Source organism: Hesperophylax consimilis, chromosome 20 (genome assembly GCF_061612785.1).
Source record: "Hesperophylax consimilis isolate HC1 chromosome 20, BYU_Hcon_1.0, whole genome shotgun sequence".
Lineage (NCBI taxonomy): Eukaryota > Metazoa > Arthropoda > Insecta > Trichoptera > Limnephilidae > Hesperophylax > Hesperophylax consimilis.
Window position 1 is genome coordinate 7945205 of NC_142855.1, and position 6444 is coordinate 7951648.

The window sequence follows — 6444 nt, forward strand, 5'->3', positions numbered from 1 at the left end:
GACGAGATTGAAAATCCTCGTGCCTGCAGAATGGAAAATTGTAAAAGCAGGTCAAAGATTAGGTGTGAAAAGTGCGATGCGTATCTCTGCCTTTCTAGGAAAAAAAATTGCTTTTCAGTTTATCACAAAAAATAAGATTGAATATCGCTATTTTCAAGTCTGATTGAAAAATTAGCAGTCTTTTTATTATTAATTAAGCGTGGAGAATAATTTTTTGTCTGATCTCAATTCTAGCTACACAAACACATTGAAGACTTATTCTTACATCTTGTTACTATGATTATAAAATGTATTATGTGATTACTTAAATAATAAATGTTATTTTTGATAAACCGAATTTTATTTCTGTTAAACAAGCACAAAAAAGCCGAAAGTCTAACAGCGTCACGACCGTGCATTAGTAGAGTTTTAGCCCAAACGTCACGATCGTGCAGGGGTAGTATATGACCTTGGGGATAGCTAGGATTTTTTTTAATTATTTTTTACATCTGCCTTATAAGGCCGTTTTCTAAGATCACTGCAAAAAAAACGTGATTTTGGAAAAAAAAATTTCAGGCCTGAAAGGGTTATTAATAATTTTGTAAAATAATTCAAGATTATAGTTAATGGTATTATTATGGTGAAGAAATGACCAGTCTTCATTTGCAAGATATTGATTCATGTTAGAATAGTCAGCTTTGGAGAAATTATAAGTTAGGTTAGGAAGAACAGTTGTGTCATCTGGTGAGTTATTAGTAGTGATGGTTATGCTTAGGGCGGGGTGGTGGCAGTCTAGGGGGAGAAGCTCGTCAACTGATTTAGCAATATGGACTGAGGTATCACTGCAGAATACTAAATCCAGCAGCCGATTATTGGTATTGTAGACTTGATTGACTTGATGTAGAGAGAGTAAGTTCGTCATATCTATTATATCGCGGGCATTTTCTGGTAGGCTTAAGTTGTTATAAGAGTCCTTATTCATCCAATCAATGCAAGGGGTATTATAGTCACCAAATAAAATTGTTCTGGCATCAGGGTATTTATTTTTAAAGGTTTCGAGGTCATCTATGTGGTTTCTGTAGACTGTGATATTGGATCCAGGAGGAATGTAGACACATCCCAGTAGAATTTTGCCTGATTTAGTTTTTAGTAAAACGAATACCTGTTCCACGTCCAGATGTTTACAAATTAATCGAGTGGATGGCAGTAATTTTGTAACGGATATAAGAACTCCTCCTCCTCTGGTTTTAGTACTAGTGGCTGGATTTCTGTCAAGGCGGTAGGTGTTGTAAGATGAAAATCCAAGTTCCTCAGTGTGAATATCAGGATCAAGCCAAGTTTCGGTAAGAAGAAAAACTTCAATGTGTTGGAGTAGTGGAAGAGTAGTTTGTAGCTCTATGAGTTTGGTACGGCAGCCTCGGATATTTTGGCCGTATCCGATGATGTGTTTGAGTTTTTTGAAGTTGACCTTATTATTGTGGGCTTGTTATTCATATATTTTATTGTTAACCCAAACAATATTACATTTAGAACCAGACAACCCAATTCCATGCAAGATGATGACCGTGTACCTTCCCCCAAACTCAATTTGCGAATGAAGATGAAGATATCGAAGTGCAGCCTTCTACTTCAAAATCATCATCATCATTACAAATATTGGAATCGATATTAAGTTTAAATGAAGACCAGAATGAGAACTCTTCTACAACTGACGATGGTGACAATTTATATTTAGAGATACAGTCACATGTTCAAGAAAGAGAAGAGACTACCTCTCAATGAGGATCCCCTTAAGTGGTGGAAAGTAAATGCGCACAAATACCCCCATCTGTTGCCAATAGTTCGCCAATACTTATCAGCTCCCCCCAGCAGTGTAGCCAGTGAGCAATTATTTAGTACAGCTGGTTTAATATATGAAGAACACCGAAAAAGACTCAAAGGTGAAAAAGCAGCCAAATTACTTTTTATAAAATATAATTTACCACTGTTTAATTTCGAGTACTAAAAGTACAAAATACAAATTTAATTAAACAAATCTTAAAAAATAAAATTGTGCTTTTTCTTCATAGTATTAACACTTCCGCTTCCGCTTCCGTTTCCGCTTCCGCTTCCGCTAAGATTTACTTTTGACATCTGTTTCCGTTTCTGCTTCCGTTAAGACACTTCCGTTGCATCACTAATCAGAATACTGAATCCGTATCATGAAGTTAATTTATTTAAGGAAACCATTCTTGAATAATGAGAAAAGCCATAGCCGTTCTGTGATGGACTGAGGTCACATCAGATAGAAGATAGCGCGATACCAGCATGGCAGAGACATCTATCGGAAAAATCTTCAAATTGCAGGGAACTATAAGTTTCAGGTAAAGGATTTCCTACTCGGAAGGTAGATGACGGAAGCAGAAGGAGCCAGAGGGTGCGTTTGACCAATAGCTAAACGGGAACGGGAGAAGGCGTGGTCAACGGTGACAGTACAAATAAGATGACAGAAAATGGGTGGAGATATGTAGTGATTTAAACACCGTTGACCTTGAAAATATTCCCGTGGAATTTTCTGGTGAAGTACTTCCTAGAGCCATTAAAAAATCAAGGTTGATTAAAGGCAAGGCCAAACCGCCGCGATCATTCTGCGTCCGCGATGGCGTGCACGGTGAGCGTCCTGTCTGCGTGCAGAACCGTTCACACCAAAATTAAAAAAAATGATCGTCTGGATATCTCTAGCAACCAGTTTTTTTATTATCTTTCCTCCCCATTGTATATGACTAGGAATTAAAAAAAAACGATTACACGTAAACTGATTTTAGTTGAAAAAATTTCACAGAACAGAGCGGCGCTAAGGTAAAGAACGTCTTTATACCGCCAGCAGTGGGCGGTAACTGAATACGATGCGTGAAACCCTTACGTAGACGGCATAAGGGTTATTTCACAATTGCAAATTCATTGTTCACCTCCCCGACAATCGATCAATATTCGTGTAAAAAAACGCAAAAATGCATATTTTGTGAAGTTCTGATACATACATGATAATTTCCTCTGATAATCGAATAAAAATTGAATTTGCTAAGCTATACAATAAAAACATAGGCCGAAAATGGGTTTGTTAATAGGATATTTTGCACAAGACATTTTTTTTAGTCCTGATACTTATTTTTTTCTAGGCTTATAAAAAGTCTTCAAAAAATGATCTTCTGCCTACAAGGCCAAGATGTGTTCTACTTGCAGTATTTAATTAAAGCATCTGTAGTATTTCTAAGCAAACAAATGTTCAAACCAAAACACCTGATTTAGCATTACTTGGTATTGGATCGCCGTAAGGATTTCATTCACAGAGTTTTCATTAAAATTGAAATAATATTTTGGGACGGTACTATATCGTAAAAACTGGCAGCACCTTGAACATAACCATAGATCACTATCATGAAAGCATCTGTCACTGTAATTGCAAGATCGTTCAGATTGAGATGTTACTTCATTATAATAAGTTATTGGTAAGTTCTAATGCCGATATTTCCCTCCCGAGTATTTTGAATGGTTAAATGTATAACTGCGCTGTGTCGCTGTTTACCAAGACCTAACCTTACTTATACCTGCGTTTACCGATATTTTGTCGGAGAGTAGATAGAATATGCGATCAGGCTAATTTAACCCCTCAGCAACGTAAGTAGATATATGCGTTAAAAATACGACAGCAGTCAAGTACAATAAGCGTGTTTACACGTCAACGCGTGTCTCTCCATAGAAATCGTTCTTACTCCGTTATTATTTTAGTTACATCCCTCAAACAAAAACTAAAAGGTCGATTATAGATCAAGCTACACATCACTACCAAGTTGTTTATGGAAATACAAAACAGGAATCTGCTGACAGTCGCATAATTGACACAACATTTTTACCCGCGCAAAATGTCTGCCGGTAGCGCCGCGCGCTTCACATATTAAATTTTTATAAAATATTTTTATATGAAATGATAAAAAAATGAGGTGATAAAAGTGTTTATTACACATATATACAATAGAATAAATATTTTTGTTTACATAATCTGTGATTTTAGTACCATTTTCACCTAAAAACATGACGTGAGTCATTTTTAACCTATTTTTAATGTTTGCGTTCTAAATTTTAATATTTAAAAATGCTAATATTTATTTGTAATATAATAATTTGAAAGCTTATTTTGTAACTTTTCTAAAACAGTTTTTACTATTCGGCTACGTTCAGAAATGTTTCATTTATAGAGCTTTAATTGTGAAGCGGTAATAACAAAAAGTTTTCGTAAAATGTCATTTCGTTAAAGACAGTTAAAGTGCTTACATGGCGATTTTCGGAGGGGTTAAATACATATACAGAGGATGACAGCATTAGATTCTGTAAACCGTTATCAATTATCTAAACTTAAAGTTCTTTACAATCAAAATTATTTAATCTTTTTCCAAATATTTAATCTGAATCCACCCAATGACGTCACAATACATCTAGACTCGTTATTGTCTGACAAACTCAAGATAAAATGTGGCAAGTAAAAACACTATTATTTCTTAAGTAAATTTTTCAATTCCAATGCTGTTCATGTGGGGCTAAGATGGACATTTAAAGAATATGTACGAATTAAATCGATTTTGCATCGGATACTATATTCTACGTCACGGGCGTGTCTAATATACGATTACTCGCTTACGCTATAAGATGAACACGGAATACTGCATGAGATCTACTGCTACAAGGCTGTCCTTATTACAATTATGTGTTGCTACTTTCACTATCTCAGAAAATGTTTACATCTGAAAATCATCGTTACATAAAATGGGATCTCCAAATCAACCTAATTACAAAAAAAAATACGGAAACTCTCTTACATCTTCAAAACAATTCGAAACATTATGTCACTACCTCAGCTAAAAAATATATATTTTGCACTCTGTCAAAGTATTCTTATGTATGGTATTTCAGTATGGGGAGCAGCAGCAGAGACTCATCTCAAATCACTTAAAATTAATCATAAAACAATAATCAGAATTATGTTTAGAAAGCCTTATCAACATCCGACAGAACAGCTAATGATCAACAATAACCTATTAGACATAAATAAACTATTCATAAAGAAGATCATCTACAAAAACTGCATAAAAATATCACCACACTTCATAACTCACTCGCAAAACACAAGAGCAAACACACACAATCAATTACAAGTACCATATATCAAATCAAATTTTGCAAAAAAACATGAATCTTACTTGGCACCACATATATTCAATAAGTTTGTAGCCCAAACAAAGACCTACGTCGAATCTAATAATTTGAATTGGGTATTCAAAAGATTTTTAAACTGGTTGAATGTCAAAGAAAGAAGAGAGATAAGTAATATTCTTAATATCTAAAATTATATATTTTCTTTTTTCTACTCTGTTTTTACATTCTGATTGTCCTCTTATTTTATTATTATTATTTTTACTATAATACATATATTTATATATTTTTTTTACCATTTATTTGTTTTTATGTAATTAGAAATTGTTAGTTACCAGCCTCAGAACAGACTTTGACTAGTGAGGAGGGTAAGGAGAAAAATCATGTGTGTACATAACTAATAATAAATAAACGCCCGGGTTGCCGGCACTGAATTGAAAAAAAAAAATTGAATATAATTTTTCAAAATAATCAAATAATTTTAGTGTTTTACGAATTAAATTTTATCTTTTGGCTTTTTATAGTGCTTGTCGGGTAGTAAAAACACCTTTTCATCACGCACGAAGGCTTTTTATAGTGTTCGTCGGGTAATACAAACCTTTTCTCATTACGCACGAAGGTATTTTGGCACTTTGTTACTCTTTTTACTCAGAGGTTGCACACGACCTTACGTGACGCGTAGCAGTTTAGTACTAAATCTACGAAATTGAAAGCAATACAGTTTCGCTTTTATCTTGCCACTTTGAGATTTGTACAGCGCGACGATATGTTTGCATACACCTCATTGTTTAAATGAAATATTCTAACTGAAATAAAATAATCAAATCTCTTCCAAATAAGATTTTCGTTCTTAATGTAACGTTCTGTTTCTGTAGGTTTCAGTTATATTTTTGGGCTAGAACCAAACTATAATCCTACCACAGTCTTACCATGGATCTACTGAATCCAGAGCGTGTCTCCATCAAGAAGGAACCAGGGCCACAGGAAGAAGGCGGTTGTGAAATTCTGTATGGGGATATGGATTTTGACTTTTCAGATGTAAAGAAGGAATCCTTACAGCATGCGGAAAGTACTCGGAAAACCTGTAAGTTGCGATGCTTATGTCAAAAAACTGTTTCGCGTAAAATTTCGATGCTAGTAATCCATCTCAGTTTTGAGTTGCCCAGGCAGGCCATAATTTTTGCTGAGAAGTATTTTTTTCTTGTTGTTCTTGCCGTACTTTGGTATTTACATTAAATATTATATTTACGGGAAACTGCCACAAGTTACATTAGGGTG